The following is a 17,510-nucleotide window of genomic DNA, read 5'->3' on the forward strand; positions in this document are numbered from 1 at the left end:
GATTAATACTGGATGATCCTTTTGAGCTCTTCCAAGGTATCAAATGCAAGAACATTGGAAGAGGTATGGAATTTTCCTTTTGTCCAAGAACTAAATTTATACTGATTGATCATCTTGCAGCAGGACAAGTAAGCTTGCTGGCCAACACATTTTCTTGAGTGGAATGTGGAATTACTTTTATATTATAAAACATTTTACTTTTCTATTTGATGTATTAAAAATAAAAGTTATTATTAGCTGACATCTACATAGAATCTTTAACTATCACAAAACCTCCCTTCCTAACCCTGTGAGATATCTAGTAGAGAATGAATGAATGAATACAAAAGAAATTTTTTTAAGTTTTTACTATATGCAGAGCACTGTGCTGTCAGGGATACAAATAGAAAAGACAGTCCCTGCTCTCAAAAGTTCACACTCCAATAGGATGAGATGGGAATGAAAATTATGTGAGTTGACCTGTCTTTTTGGAGTAGTAAGTTAAAAATCAGTGATACATAAAATTCTGTTAAGTGTTGCCGAATTATGGCGTCAATTTCTTCATCTCTGAAATGAAGAGGTTCTTATCTAAGATCCTTCCCAGATCGAATAGTCTTGGAGTCCAAGTCAGCTAAAATACAATCGGCCACGGGGGAAAATTGAAACTTCTGAGTATTGACATGATGAGAGTCATATGTTTAAGAAGATTAGTTTACCTGTGATATGCAGGACAGATTATCATTGAGCCATTTTACTCATGTCAAACTCTCTGTGACCCCATTTGGGGTTTTCCTGTCAAAGATACTGGAGTGCTTTGCCATTTCCTTCTCTAGCTCATTTTGAAGATGAAGAAACTGAGGCAAACAGGGTTAAATGATTTTGCCCAGGGTCACACAGCTAGTATGTGTCTGAGGCAGGGTTTGAACTTAAGTCCTCCTAACTCCAGTTGTTGTACTTTATCCATTGAGTTCACCTTCTTTCAGGATGAAGGAAAGGAATAAAAACTGAAGTGAAGGAGACTTGTAAAAAGACTTGCAGTGATGAAAACTTCAGCTTGTTGAATACAGCATGGAAAGCCCTTCACAGTCTGGCCCAGGTCTACATCCCTGATCATATAGTACATCATTCCCCGTTACACACTCAATTCCATCCAGATTGGCCAGCTTACTATTCCTCCACACAGCACAGTTGATCTCTGTTTTTTTGAATAATCTGTCCCTCAAGCCTAGAACACACTCACAGGATTTGATTTAAAGCTGGAAGAGACGTGAAAGATCATCTGGTACAACCTTCATTTTAAAAATGAGGAAACTAAGATCCAAGGAAATTAAGGGACTTGTCCAAGGTAACACAGGTAGTGACTGACAGAGATAGGATTTTAACCCCTTCTCCATATGTTTCTTTCCTTCTATTTTAATGATCTAGCTAGGGGACAAACAAAACTTCAATTCATGATCTCCCCCTTTCTAAGCTACCACCAACCTCTCTCATCTTTGCATGATGAGTCTCTGAACCATATGGTTTCTGTCAGAACCATTCTTGGGGTACAACAAATTAGCTTTGGATACTACTCCCCCTGCTTTGAACAGGTGGGTAAAGAACAGAAAGGAAAAAAATAAAGAGTTGGCTCCATTAACTGGTACAAAAAAAAAAAAAACCTAAAATTCCTATAGATAGATATAGATGAAAAATCATCCAATAAAACAAGCAGAGTGCTTGGTCTATCCTATTTCCCATCCCCACACACTCTTCAGGGTGTATGGTTTGTGACTTTTCTCCATTTTAGGATTCATCTGGATGTTCATTTTCAACCTGATTTCACCCATATATGCTTGAAGGGACATAATGATAGACTACAGTGGTATCAAACTCAGGGACCACTAACCCATATATAAGGAGGCTTGTAGATCACATTAACTTAGAAAAATAAAGTAATATTATCTAAGTTTTATCATATTTTTACTTATTTTAATAAATATTTCCCAGTTATATTTTAATCTGGATTTTGGCAACACTCAGGAGTGTTCTGGGCCATCTATGTGGCCCCTAGGCTGCTTGACACCTCTGATACAATGGATAGACCTGGCTTCCAAGCCAGGAACACCTCTGATACATATTGGCTATATGACCCAAGGTAAGTCACTTAGTTTCTCAGTACTCTAGACATCTCTGTAAGTCTATAAGTTGCAGAAAAGGTACCAGCCTGCACTGGTATCAAGTTTCCTCATCTAGAATTTCCCTTTAAACATGGGTCCAATCCTTATTCCTAGGCCTGTGTTTAGAAGGACAGTTACGGTATGATCTGCCCTGTTCTCCCCCTTGAAATAACCTTTCTCAATAATAGTGTGGTGGAACCTCGACAGATAATACTATGGCTGAAACTGGGCATAGACCAATGCCTGACACCATATACCAGAATAAAGTTCAATGGGTACACAATCTAGGTATAAAGGCTGATATTATAAATAAATTAGGGGAGCAAGGAATAGTTTATTTGTCAGATTTATGGAGAATAAAGAAATTTATGACCAAACAAGAGATAGAAAACATTATGAAATGAAAAATGGATAATATTGATTACATTAAATTGAAAAGTTTATGCACAAACAAACCCAATGCAACCAAGATTTGGAGGGAAGCAGAAAACTGGGAAAGAATTTTTACAAGTAGTGTCTATGATAAAGGCCTCATTTCTAAAATATATAAAGAACTGAGTCAAATTTACAAGAACACAAGTCATTCCCCAATTGATAAATGGTCGAAGGATATGAACAGGCAGTTTTCTAAAGTCATATGAAAAAATGCTCTAAATCACTATTTATTAGAGAGATGCAAATCAAAACAACTCTGAGGCATCACATCACACCTATCAGATTGACTGACATGACCAAACAGAAAGATAATAAATGTTAAAGAAGATGTGGGAGAGTTGGAACACTAATTCATTGTTGATGGAGCTGTGAGCTGATCCAACCATTATGGAGAGCAAATTGGAACTATGCCCAAAGGGCTATAGAAATGTACATACCCTCTGACCCAGCAATATTGTTTCTAGGGCTATATCCCAAGGAGATCATAAAAATGGGAAAGGGCTCCACATGTACAAAAATATTTATAGCAGCTCTTTTTGTGGTGGCCAAGAACTGGAAATTGAGGGAATGCACATCAATTGGGGAATGGCTGAACAAGTTGTGACATAAAAATGTAATGGAATATTATTGTGCCGTAAGAAATGACGAAAAATTGGACTTCAGAAAAACCTGGAAAGACTTATATGAACTGATGCGGAGTGAAATGAGCAGAACCAGGAGAACATAATACACAGTTACAGGCACGGTGTGCAAGGACTGTTTCTGATAGACTTAGCCCTTACACAGCAATGCAAGGACCTAAAACATTCCCAAAGGATTCTTGAGGTAAAATGCCATCCACATCCAGAGAAAGAACTATAGAATTAGAACGCAGAATGAAGCAGACTATTTTCTCTTTCGTTATGTTTTATTTCTTTTGGTTTTTCTCATGGTTTCTCCCATTTGTTTTAATTCTTCTGTGCAACATGACTAATGTGAAAATGTATTTAATAAGAATGTAGGTGTAGAACCCATATAAGATTGCATGCCTTATGCAGAGGGAGAGGGAGAAAATTTAAAACATATGGAAGTGTTTGTTGAAAACTGAAAACAAAGAAATTAATTTTTAAAAAAGGAAAAAAAATAACCTTTCCCTATCATCATCTATAAAACCCTAAATCCATTTCTATTTTATTTCTAACCAAAATTCTGTCCCTAACTCTCACAAGATTGCCTTTGAGTCTCCTTCCAGGTCAATAATCATAATCTATACCCTGTTGAAGTATAAACTCAGGAGGAGTAAGATACAAAATTTTAGTCTCTCAGTTCAGTGGTGATGACTTGTACTGCATTAATAGTCAGCAATGGGATAATCATCAACAATTCAATTTTTACAGATAATCAACTTGCCTAAACTGGCTTTCTTCCTTCTATTTATTCCATCTCTCTTTTCTGCCTCTTTTTTTTTTAACCTTAATGCAAAAGCATTTATTGGAATAGCCGAGTAATAAGATTTATTTTTTAAATAGCTTATTATTTTCATTTTTCAATTAAAAGATTTTTTTTTTATTTCTATGCCTTTCCTATTTCTTCCCCTCATTGAGCAAATTAAAAAAAAAATTTTTTTTAAAAACCTTTGAAAAACAAATCCCTTAGCACATAGTTTGGCAAAAGTAATTCCCAGATTAGCTACGTCCAAAAATGTATGTCTCCCTCTGCATCTTAGATTCATCACCTCTCCGTTGTGAGGTGAGTGATATATTCCATGTGCGTTTTCTGGACTCTTGGTTTGTGATTTTGATCAGAATTCTAAAGTCTTTCAAAGCTATTTTTTTCTAGAATACTATCCTTGTACAAATTTTTACTTACTTCTGCTCATTTCACTCTGAATCATCTCTCCAAGATATTCCTAGATTCCTCCGAGTTTCTCCATTTTGTCATTTATTACACTATAATAATAAAATTCACAGGAGAACATTTCCATACTCTCCCACCAACACACATACCATTAAGGGGAAGAGCAGGCAAGTATAGATCTCAAGAACAAGAACTTTCCACTGTGGAAATACAGAAGGAGGGACAATGTACACCTCCAGCACTACAGAGCTCCCAGTGTTAGCTCAAGATGTCTGTGTTACTGTTCATTGGGTGTGATATTGGGATTGGCTGTTTGGTTCTGCCCCTTAGCTCTGCTCTCCACGTCCTCCAGCTCTGGCCTAAGCTGAAGTCCTTGACTAAGAAACTGGCATATCTTTCAGGGAGATCCAGAACCCTTCCCTACAGCCAGTGAGGACCTTTCCACATAGTGAGAATCGCAACAATATTCCCAGTCTGGGCACCAAGCTATCTCTTTTCTGAAGACCTCTCACATAAGATTGAGGTCGATTTTCTTCCTCTTTTTCATACACCTCTTTTTTTCATCGATTCTTCTTTTTCCATTCAGTTAACAGCCGTGGATTTCCCACTGGATGCCAAGCACTATTCTAGCTTTCCTCTTATTCTTGAATCCCTCTACAGTGGTCATCCAGCTCCAGCTGGGTCTTAGATTAAAGCCTGATGTTTCCTGATACTTCCTAATAGTGTCCCAGAAGTATTTACCAGGAGTAATTATTTCACTTTGCTCTAGGTTGGTCAGAGGTATGTCTGACTGTGGTGTTTTGTTGGGAGTGCCATGTTTTAAGAGGTCTATTAATAAATCATAGTATATCCAGAGGAGAACAGGAAAGATGGTGAAAAATCTATAAACTCTGTCTCATGAAAAGTTGTTTAGTAAGAATGTATGTGTAGAACCCATAAAAGATTATATGTGAATTAGTAATAGAATACATATAGAATAATAAGTAATAAGAATGTATGTGTAGAACCCATATAAGATTGCTGAGGGTGTTTAACCTGCAGAACAAAAAAACTAAAGTGAGATGTAGAATCAGAGAAGTACATATTTAAGGCTTAGAATTTTAGAGATGGCCTTATCCTGGGATCTCATTACATATATATATATGTGTATATATATATATGTATACATATATATATATACACATATATATATATGTGTGTATATATATATACATATATATATGTGTGTGTGTATGTATGTATGTACGTACGTATGTATGTGTATATATATATACATATATATATAAAGAAATTAGAGCCCCCAAAATTTAAATGACAGCTACTTAGTAGCAAGGTTGGGATTACCTAGGCATCTCCTAAGGATTTCTACTTCATGCAATCTTTCTACCCTGACAGATTGCCTATCCAAAAATTAGACAGTCATCATATGAAAGAGGAAACAGGCTTGTTCAGAGGGTAGAACTCACACCAATTTCAACTTCATGTAAAGGAAGAACTTTCTAACAGTTAGAACAAATCCAACACTTATAATTATTAGAACTCAGTAATGGAGGCAGCTAGATGGTGCAGTGGATAGAGCACTGGCCCTAGAGTCAGGAGGATCTGAGTTCAAATGAAACCTTAGATACCAATTGTGTGACCCTGGGCAAGTCACTTAACCCCAAGTCACTTAACTCCAAAGATAAAATTAAAGTTTTCTTAAAAAAATAATAATGGAAATGAACACTTGGAAATGAATACTAGGGGTGGTCAAATGAAGGCCAGACCTATAGAGGGATATGGTAAAAGATATTTATGCATTTGGTGAGGAGTTAAACTGAATGGCCCCAAGAACCCTTTCAACCTTAATATTCCTTGATTGTCTGAGCTGTGTTTGTGACTTTACCCATAGTGGTGACTTCTCTACCAACTCTGAAGATGTCCAAACAAAAGTCTATGTGGGGATTGACTGAAGAAGTACTATGTTAGAAAAAAATAGTATTTTTATTTTAGGTATTTCTTACCTGCCTTTTGAATCAGCCAGAGGACACCAACAGTTACTTTAAAAAATAAAGAGTAGTCACTACCTACTACCTCTCAATGTTGCCACTTCTACCCCTACTCTACTGCCAACAAACAAAATAATCAAGAGTCACTCCCTGCCCTGACATTTGGCTGTCTCTCACCTAATAATCTTCAAATCTAGATAACTACCACCATTCCATTTCTTCTCTCTTATTCCAAGGCTGATGGGTATCACTGAAGAAAATTGCAAAATTTATCCAATTTCATCCAGTATAATAAATTCATGAAAGTTAATGTGGAGGCAGTTGATAAAGGACTGACCTGGGTTCAAGTCCTACCTATGACAGTATTGGTGTGTGACCCTAGGCAAGTCTCTTAATCTCTGAGTACTCCTAGGTAACTCTCTAGATCCTAAGTGTCAGTGGTAGTACCTGAGTTTCCTTTACCAGGGAAATTAAAGATCCACTTCAAAAACATGAATAATCTCAACTAGTTCTTCACTGTTGCCCAGAAGACTTTTCTATTCACCCTTAGTGACTTCCTTGGAGCAGCTTGGTGATGTAGTGGATAGAGTGCCAGGTCTGGAGTCTGGAAGATTCCCCTTCCTGAGTTCAAATCCAGCCTCTGACACTTAGCAACTGTGTGACCCTGGGCAAGTCACTTAAACCTGTTTACCTCCAATTTCTCATCTATAAAATGAGCTAGAGAAAGAAATGGCAAAACACTCCAGTGTTCTTTGCCAAAAATAAACCCCAAATGGGGAGGGGGCATGAGGAATCAGACACAATTAAAACTACTGAACAAGAAAAATAACAGTGACTCTCAGTGTCTCATTCCACATAACAATTTTTCTAAACCTTTACCTCTTTCTTCAAATCCTTATTGTGTTCCTTGGCTCCATAATTATAGTAGAAACATTTTCTATAGCTTAGTATATTTTATTGAGGAAATTGAAATCTTCTAATGGAGGACTCCCTCAGCTCCATCCCAGCAGTAACACTCATTTTATTCTCCCTTCCTTCCATCCTCTCTTATAATAAGAGGTATCTCCAATCCCTAATAAGGTTAATTAATTTCTCTACCTAACTACTTGGTTCCATCACATCTTTCCTCCTCTAGGACCTTGTTCCATCATTCCCCCTTTCCCTCAGCTGCAATCTCTCCTTTGCCCTTAGTTTACTTAAAAACACCCCAATCCTTTAAAAAAAATCCCTCTCTTAGTCCTTCAATCCCATCCACTCATTGTCCCATCTCTCCCATGACTTTCATACCCCAATTTCTTGAAAATATAGTTTGTATTTATGAGTCTGATTGGGGTTTTGAGGGGAGGTTGTATTTTTTTACCTAGACCTCTGATTTAATCTAAGTGCCAGGAGATATAACTTCTACCAATGCAGCTCAGCACCTTCTCTCCAAGTTTTTGAGAATTGCCCTGGGGCCCTGAAAGGTTGAGCCATTTCCAAAGGATCACACAGCCAGTATGTTTCCTGGGCCTGTCTTGGCCCTTGGTCAGTCTTGGTAGTGTTAATAGGATTTAAGATTTTCCCTGGCCTCTTGGAGCCCATTAAGGGAAGCTTGCTTAGGGGAGGCTTGTTTGCAGGAAAGTTTTCACACCTTTTGCTCATTTCTAATTAGGTACTGAGCCAGGAGGGTTGTGACACCTTCTAGCTCTGAGAAGTGTATATATATTCTGAGTTGGTATTTTGCTTTGGGGATTGGCTTATGAGAAGAACCTTGTGATTTCCTGGTCAAGACTCTGAGTAGCTATATGTTCAGACCCACCCCAAGCCCCTTCCACTACTCAGGTGTAAAGACTCTCTTGATCCAGTGGTGTATGTAAAGTGTACAGCAATGTTGCTTTGATTCAGGCAGTCAGAACCCTGTCTGTTGGTCTTTATGCTAATTTCTCTGCTTGTATTTTCTGTTTGAATTTTCTCCAGGTTCAGGGTGCTGACTTTCCCCCTGAACTAGTGAATGTAATTAAAGAAGATTGTTGACCCTTTAAAAGTTGCTTTACTTTAGAAAAGCAGATCAAAGAACCTGTGCTAACAGATCATCCTGGGTGTGCCAGGGTGTTTGCTCTTACAGTCTTCCTGACTCTGAGGCTGGCTCTCAAGCCACTACAGTAATGTTTCTATCTTCCAAGGGTTCATTAGCTTTTTGTGTGTGAAATTAGTGGAGTGCTTCTCAGAGTAATGTTTTTAAATGCATAAAATAAAATACATAGAATTACAAAGGAAACCGGTTATATTGAAATAGTTATTTTTTAAAAAATTTTAATATGTTCATGAACTTTAAGTTAAGAACTGTTCACCTAGATTCTTACCTAAACTCTATGTCTCTTCTCTTCCTGCCCCTGTTCCTATGACAGTGCTCTGTACACAGCACAGACATAATAAATATAGAATTGAATCTAATCCCATCTGTGTGAGGAAGAGACCCTGAGTTTAGGAAAACTCCCAGTTGAACCAGCTCTATTCATTCAATAAGTTTTTTTCATGCCATATGGACAGCACTGTGCTAGGCACAGTGGGAGATATACATGAGATAAAATATGTGGTCACTCCCCACAAACAGCTTATAACCTTGATAGTACCTAGTCTGAGGTAAGAGCTTTGCTTCCCTTTGTAACCCTTTTTCACAGGATTTTGTGCAGCCTTGGAGAAAAAAAAATCTAATCTTCAGAATCCTTCAACCTCTGATTTTTTCAGAACCATCCTGTAGTTGACCTCTAAAAGAAGCACAAAATTAGCCATTATACAAATCCCAGTATCCAGCCCATATTGGAGAAGCACTTTTCTGTTACATGGTAACTTCCATTCATAGATCTCAAATTATTTCCTCTTCAATGCACACTTGGACATTGGCTTCACAAAAACATACCAATATGACACAATTTTAAAATTATATTTAATAGCTTTCATGATGTGCTGTACTTGATAAAGAAGAAAAAAAGTGGTGAGGCAGAGACTGAGATCTTTTTTTCTTTTTCTCCTCATGTATATGCCTGACACAGAAAAAGAATAAAGACAAGTTGTCCACTGGTTCCTTTTTGCTCTCCTCAGTATGGCATTCAGCTACATCGTTCAACTGTACCCCAACGCTTCTTTCCTCCACCTGATTTTGGCCCAACTTTTCCTCATTTGTAGAATCAGAGAGTCTCTGTGTTGTAGGGGAGCTTGGAGGTCGTTTGGTTCGACTGTCATTGACCAGTGGTCATCTAGTCGAAAGCTTCTTAAACCTTTTCTACTTGAGAGCCCTTCAGTGCGTCCTAAACTATGGGTTGGTCATGATGAGTAGTCTTGTAACATCCATTACAGAAAAGTTGCCCCTTGCCCAAGAGACGAACATATAGACCTCAGCAGAATGTTTCCTGGGTAAATTTACTCTTGGGGCCTTCACTTATAGAGATAAACTCTCAGGTGTCTCCCTTGTCTTCTGCTCATGAAAGAGTCCTTCTTTTGTGAATCTGTTATCAGAGCAACCACATTCCCGTCACTCATACAGAACTGGTGACTGGTGATTGCCTTAGGTGTCTCCCAAGATATTTTCCATGGTGCTCTTGTGTACTTAAGAGATTTCACAAACCATTGAATCTTGCCACCAATCATTTGAAACTAGTGTGATGAGTTGTTTTTTTAACCCTAGTGTTTATGTTATGCATTAGCATATTTTTAATTGAAAACTCTAAGTGTTCATTAGCTAAATATGCACTAGCTAAATAGACTGTCAACTCCATGTTTATGGAATTTAGAAAATCAGTTCTCTCCATGCCCCTTTCTCCTCTACGTGCTGTAAATTTATCTCTCTCAGCTTCCCTAATTAATAATAATTGTTAGCACTGACATAGCACTTTGAGGTATGGCAAGCACTCTACGTACATTATTTCACTTGATTCTAGCATTGACATAGCACTTTGAGGTCCGTTAAGCACTCTACATCCATTGTTTCATTTGAACCTTGTCAGAAAAGTAATATTGTTATCCCCATTTTACAGATGGGAAAACTGAGGCTTAAAGAGGTTAAGTGTCTTTGTCCAGAGTCACACAGCTCATAAGTGTCTGAGGCAGTATTTGAACTTAGGTCTTCTTGATACCAAGTCCAGAACTTTTAATCACTATGCAATTCAAAATCCTACCATGTGTTAGGTATTATGCTGTGCTCAAGAGATTTAAATTTTAAAGAAAAAATACTCACTACCTTCAAGACACATATTCTGGGGGGGGAAGGAGGGAGGGAGAAAACATATACACAGATAATCAAATACAAAATAGGTATAGAGTAAACACAAAATGACTTCAAGAAGAGGGAAAGTTTTGATAACTGGGGGTTCCAGGAAAGTCCTTGACTAAGAGGTAACCTTGAACTGAGCCTTGAAGGAAGCTAGGGGTTCCAAGAGTTTTGGAGGGAGTTCATTCCAAGCACAAAGGCAGTGGTGAAAATATTGTGTTCAGGGAATATCAAGCAAAACAATTTTACTGTTAAAAAAAAAAGTAAAAATCAAAGAGACAGAATAATATGTAATCAGCCTAGAAAAATAGGTAAAGGACTTTTAATGTAAAACAGAGGAGTTCAGGTTTTCTCCCAGAGATGCTAAGAAATCCCTGAAGCTTGGGAGTAGAGGGAGGGAGAGGAAGAGAGAGAGAGGTGACATGATCAGATTTGCCCTTTGGGAAGTCACAATTTGACCACTGTGTGGAGAATGGAGTAGAAAAAGACCAAAGGCAGTGAGACGAATTAGAAGGCTACTGTCCAGAGGAGAAGTGATGAAGGCCTAGACTAGGGTAGTGGCTGAAGGAAAGAGATAAACGTGAGTCAACAAGATTTGGCAAGTGGTTGGATTATATAGATAATTTATATGTGTGTGTGTGTGTGTGTGTGTACATATATGTACACACACACATATATAGACACACACACATATATATATACACACAGATACTCACATTATATATTATATATATATATACATATATATGTATAAAATGTTCCAGTGACTCCAAATATCTGTTACCTATAATAGTAACTATAGATTATACATAATATGTTATATATAATAAAAAGGGGCAGTTAGGTGGCAGAATGGATAGAGTTATAGGCCTGGAGTCAGGAAGACTCATCTTTCTGAGTGAAAATCTGGCCTCAGACATTTACTAGTTACATGGCAAGACACTTAACCTTGTGTGCCTCAATTTCCTCATCTGCAAAAATTAACTGGAGAAGGAAATGGCAAACCACTCCAGTATCTTTGCCAAGAAAATCCCAAATGGGATCATGAAGTTTTGGACACAACTGAAATGACTGGGCAACCACAGTAACAATGTTACCAGCTCTGGCCAAATGGATCCTACCATTATTTAAGATTCTTGCTGTTGTTTTATTTACTGACACCACCTGAAAGCATTTAGCAGCTTCTGCCAACGTGTCCACCAGCAAAACAAAGGGAAGAGTTAAGGAAAAATGTCTTAGGGGTGTTCACACTTTCCCAAAGGGTCTAAGTGAGGAGGGAAGGAAATGCTATATACCTAGCTCTTATAAAACCGTGCTCTACTGATTGGGGCTGGAACCCAATTAAACTGATTCACTGAGCCAGGACCATTTATTATGGAGAACGGTTAAACACAGGCCACCCAGGGAAACAGAACAAAAATTACCAAGAATTTGGAATGTTTCCACCAACCACTCAGCTAGTTGCATGTGATCTGCCTCCAGGGAAGGCACCAGCTGTCTTGGCCAGTATGGTGGAAGGGGTCATGGCCAAGGCAAATTGCCTATCTGTCCATCTCTTCTACTTTGAACCTAGGCTATTTGTGTTGCTGTGCAAGGGAAGCTGGCATAGTGGTTGACTGGAAGTGATGGAAGCCAAACCCTTCTCTTCTATCCTGAATTTACTATCAGCAGGTTGAGATGAAGCCACCAGGCTCTGGGCAGTGGCTGCTCCAATTCCCTAAATCAATAATGGAATCAGTCATTTTGGGTAATTGAAGCTGCTTTGCCCAAATCAGCCAGCTTTTTGTTTTAATGAAGATAGTCACCCTGGGGCATAGCCTAACCTAGATTTTGTATTTGCAACTTGCCATTTTTCCCATTAAAAAAAAAAAGCTTCTATCATTTTCAAAAGAAAATTTTTTATATTTTTCACTGTCTATTAAAAAAAGTTTCCAAGAGAAGAAACTACCTAAGCATCTTACATGTAAGGATAGGGACTCCCATGATTTTAATGTTTTAGGAAACTCCTACTACCAACTGCAAGCCACTTATAAGTCTTATAGGGTCTTGTCGAGAACACTGAGAAGTGACTTGCTCAAGGTCTCAAAGTCAGTAAGTACCAAAGGAAAGATTTGAACCCAGGTTTTTCAGGCTTCAAAGCTGCATCTGAATTCTGCTTCTCTATACTGCCTCATCTAGCATATAGTAATAGGCAGGTAATGGAGAGTTGAATGAATATATAGGAAATGTTGAGCACTGACCTGGTTCCTCATTGTCATCTCCTAATGAAAACTTTATTCTGACACCTCCAGAAGGTAGAAACATCCCCATTTACAAGCCATTTGAGGATGATTGATTGTCATGGCTAATTGTACTCCTAAACCATACCCTTACATATGGTCTTCAAAGGACAGTTGCCACAAGCAACAGAGAAAACCATAGCTGAGACATCAGGGAGGAGGGATCCTAAATATAGAAATCTAGATTAGGTTGTGTGGAGGAAAAAAACTGAGCCTCTCTGAGACCCCTTCAGGGAAACATGCACCAGGAAAGAATTGAAATAACAACAGTCACAAGTAGTATTGGGTTCCTGGGCCAAGCTGGACAGTGCAGTAATGGAGGGGTCAAGGGATAAGGATTCACAGCCCCCTTGCAAGCAATTAAGCTTGCAATTCATTGAATATGAGAGGTTTTTACCTGGTTAATAAAAACAACAAAAACAGAAAAGTCTTGAACTCAAGTCTATGAAAGTTAAGACAACTCTCCTTCCCCTCCGAGGGCCCTAGAGCCAACCCTAGTGGCAAAATGACCATCTCAGGCTGTAAAAGTGACTGGTGAGGACTTGCCAAAGAGGAAAGGCAAATTTTCTTCACTGTTTCAGTCCTTGGGATCAAGTATTTTATGTTTTGCATTTTCTGTCAAGTAAAATAAAGGCAGTGCTATATTCAATGTGTTGTGGGCCTGAGTGCTTGGATAAGAATTATGGGACCTTCTCCCTTTTTGTGAAGACTTGGACGTGAGCTAAATTTCTTTGTGTATTCCCAATGCTTACCATAGAGTCTGGCACAGAGTAAGTTCTAATAAATCTTCATTGGTTGATTGATTTGTGACATATCCTTTGAGCTATGGAAACATTCAGAATATTAGCCATGGTTGTCAATATATATAACAGTTGGGCAATTGTTTGGGATGATAATAAAAAACTCTGGATTGCTTTGTAATTTTCACTGCAACTAATTAGGCATACATGAAAGCATATTCAAGTCTTTCCCTTTGAGTAAAGATTGTAAATATGGCAATATATACAATTAAGAAGAACAAAGAAAACAAAATGATTTAGCATCTTCTTATTCTCTTTATGAGCCATTTCTAAGCCATTATTGTGATGGAGTCAGCAATTTTTGCTGTAGAGAAACTAAACTAATTGTTTTTAAAAGCCTCCGATGCTATATATCATTACTCAAAATAGAAAGTCATCTTTTGATTATATGTCCTTGAAATTTTGCCAGTATTTCTGCAGACTATTTTTCAAACTCTAGGCTGTAAGAAAAATTAGTTGACAATTGTTAACAGAGAATTCAGGAATATAGGAATAGGTAGCATAATCTGTTTAGCTTAAGATGCCAAGATAATATATGACTTATGTATTCAATCAATACAAAGGATGGCTTTGATCTTAAAGAGAAAATACTCAGTATCTTACACAATTAAGTAGTATCTCCTTGTTTAGTTGTTTCAGTGCTACTGAATATTGTCGATTATCAAGTATAAGGACAAAAGAAATTAAGGGTGCTAAATCTCAAAATGTTCTTATTCATATGTTTTGATAGATAAATGTAGTTAAATTTTAATTATGATAAGGCACCCACAGTATTAATAATTGGTATTGAGGTATGCTCAGCAACTAGGTATCACAAGGGACTCCACAGATCTGGAGTCAGGAAGTCTTCTCTACCTGAGTTCAAATCTGGCCTTGGGCGCTTGCTAGCTGTGTGATCCTGGGCAAGTCACTTAACATCTGTTTGCCTCAGTTTCCTCAACTGTAAAATATGGATAATAATAGCACCTACCTTCTGCTGTGAGGAACAAATGAGATAATAATTGTAAAGTTCTTAGCACATAGTAAGTGCTATCCAAATGTTAGCTATTATAATTAAGGCCTCCTGAACCAGGGAAATGGGAAATATAGGGACAGATTCCTACTCAGAAGAAAGCCAGAAGCTTGAGATGGGTTATACAGGGCAATAATTAGCTCTTGAAGGCACTGGGAAGAAAGTCCAAAGACGAAAGGTGACCTCTGCATCAGAAGCATCAAAGTTCTAGGGGTGTGTAATGAGATGTGTTACATGAGTCAGTCTGAACAAGAGTTCAATACCAAGACCATTCAGGAGAAAGCACTGGGCAATGCTTCCCTTCTTGTGGGACTTTGCATGTTTTTGTATCTAAATAAATGCTTCTCTTTTTGTGGAGGGCACAGGTCCGCATTCTCATTATCTTTCCCAGTTCCTGAGGCTCCTCACACATCCGCTCAGTTGTTAATTCATGGTATTTTTATTTCCACAGCATCTCTTGCCCACTTCTTGCCAATCACATAGTCTCTCCCCTCGTTCAAACTCTGCTCCTGTCTCACCTGGCTGTTGTAACAGCTTTCTAATTGATCTCTCTGCTTCCACACTCTTCTCTCCTATTTATCTTTTATTTTGCCACCAAAGTGATTTTCCTAAAGCATAGGACTGATCAATACAATCCACTCAAGGATAGAGTGTAAACCCCTTTGTTTATCATCTCTTCGTAACCTAGATCTAACCAAACTTTCTGGTCATTTTAGAAACTATTCCCCTTTGTGCACTCTGTGGTCCAGATAAACTGACTTTCCTACTGCTCCTTGCAGAAAAAATTTCAGTTCTCATCTCCATGCCTTTGTATTACCTATTCCTCACATCTGACATGCATGCCCTCCTAATTTCCACCCTTTAAAGTCCTAAGTTTCTTTAAAGGTTCAAGTCGAGAGCCACCTTCAGTAGTAAACCTTTCCTGATCCCTCTCAACAACTAGTGCTTTCTCCTAACCCAGACCTTGTATCTGTTTTAGGTAAGGCACTGTAGATGGAGACTTGACCCTAGTGTCAACAAAACCTGGGTTCAAGTTCTTCCTCTGACGCATAGTGGAGCCTATGTTTCCAGTCTTTTTATAAATTACACTGCACCTCCCCCAAGTATTCTTTGATCCAATGACGTTGACTGGCCTCCTTGCTGTTGCTTAACTCAGACACTTCATCTCCAGTCTTTGGGCATTTTCACTGGTTGGTCCCCATGTTTGGCACTCTTTTCCTCTTCATCCTCCTAACCTCTCTGGTTCTCTTCAAGTCTCAGCTGAAGTCCTACCTTCTGCAAGACGCCTTTCTTACTTCCCCTTAACGCCAGCACCTTCCCTGTATTGGGTATCTCCAACTTATCCTGTATATTCTTGTTTGTCCGTAGATTTTTCAGGAACTATCTTTTGCCTTTCTTTGTATCCAGTGCTTAACACAGTGCGTAGCAACTAAAAGGAGATTAGCAAATGTTTATTGATTAATTGATGACAGGGGTGGTAAATGACTTAATCTCTCTTTGCTTTAGGCAATTAAGAGTATTAGGCAAAGAAAAAGTGCCTACCTGGAGGGAGAGTTTCATTTTGGAGAATTCCTGTAATCAAGAAAATCTTAAAGGGAAATCATTATCCCTGTATAACCTTTATATGTACATATTTTCTCCATTCCCTCTGTCCTTCCCAAAAACTGAACTTTCACTTTATAATGGTGATGTCATTTTGGTCCTCTTCTAGAACGAAGGACAACAACCAGCCAACCAATCAAGTCCCTTGAAGGCAAGGACTGTTTCACGTCTGTCTATCACCAGTACCTACCACATGGCCTGGCTCATAGTGGGCACCTAAAAATTTTGTTAATGAGATAGGCTAAACCTTCCATGTTCCCCTAAATTATCCAGGTCTAGGCAGTTTCCACCAACAATAGCATTACTCTCTAAGGAAATAGCCATCTCTAAGCAGTGGCCAGCATTTGACAGAACATACTGTTCTCTAGGCAGAAACAACAGGTGGGAAAGGCTTCTTGGTGTAGGGCAGCGGGGTCAAACTCAGATAGAAAGAGGAGTCACTACACTGTACATAAGGATCCCTATGAGTTTCATATTGACTGGCCAGATATTACATCCCACATTGTAATTAATTATAATTAATATATTAACCATATATTGTAATTATTGACAATTAATATAACCAATCACATAGTATAATATACCTGTGTTTTATTGTATTTTTATTTCTTTTGATAAATATCTCCCAATTATATTTTAATCTGGGGAATGTGTGGACGTGTTTGAAACCTCTAACGTCACTTAGAGAGACCTGATTCAGATCAAGAAGACTGAAGTTCGAGCTCTGCTTCTGACGTACACTGGCTGGATGAACCAGACAAGTCACTTAACCTCTTACTGCCCCAGAAAACACTTTAAATCTGTAAATTGAAGATCCAAATTGCACTGGGAGACAGAATTTCTCCTTCAGAATTAAATCAAAAATCCCATTAAAAAAAAAAAAGGCAAAAACAACTAGGAATTCCCTGAAGCAACACAATCATAAAGGGTCCCTTCTAATTATGAATTATTATTTACAATGAAATATTAGTGTAAAAAAAAAACCCAAGCTTTGGCACCTCTTAAAGAAGAGGAGGATTTGGTGTGATGATGCGCACCATATAATTCTAGGCATTTATTAGTGAATCATTTGACCTCAGGAGTTCTGAGCTGTAGTGGACCAAGCCAAGCAGATGTCATCACTAAGTGATCATGGTGAATGCCACCACTCCCAAACAGGGAGCCATCAGGTTTCCCA

General features: G+C 38.2%; 1 protein-coding gene across 1 annotated transcript in view; it reads left to right on the forward strand.

Annotated features, from left to right (window-relative positions):
• KCNQ5 (potassium voltage-gated channel subfamily Q member 5) overlaps positions 1 to 17,510 on the forward strand; it is a 668,590-nt gene that overhangs the window by 589,538 nt on the left and 61,542 nt on the right. The gene's annotated exons all lie outside the window — the stretch shown is intronic.

The sequence above is a fragment of the Notamacropus eugenii genome, chromosome 2 (assembly GCF_028372415.1).
Source record: "Notamacropus eugenii isolate mMacEug1 chromosome 2, mMacEug1.pri_v2, whole genome shotgun sequence".
NCBI lineage: Eukaryota > Metazoa > Chordata > Mammalia > Diprotodontia > Macropodidae > Notamacropus > Notamacropus eugenii.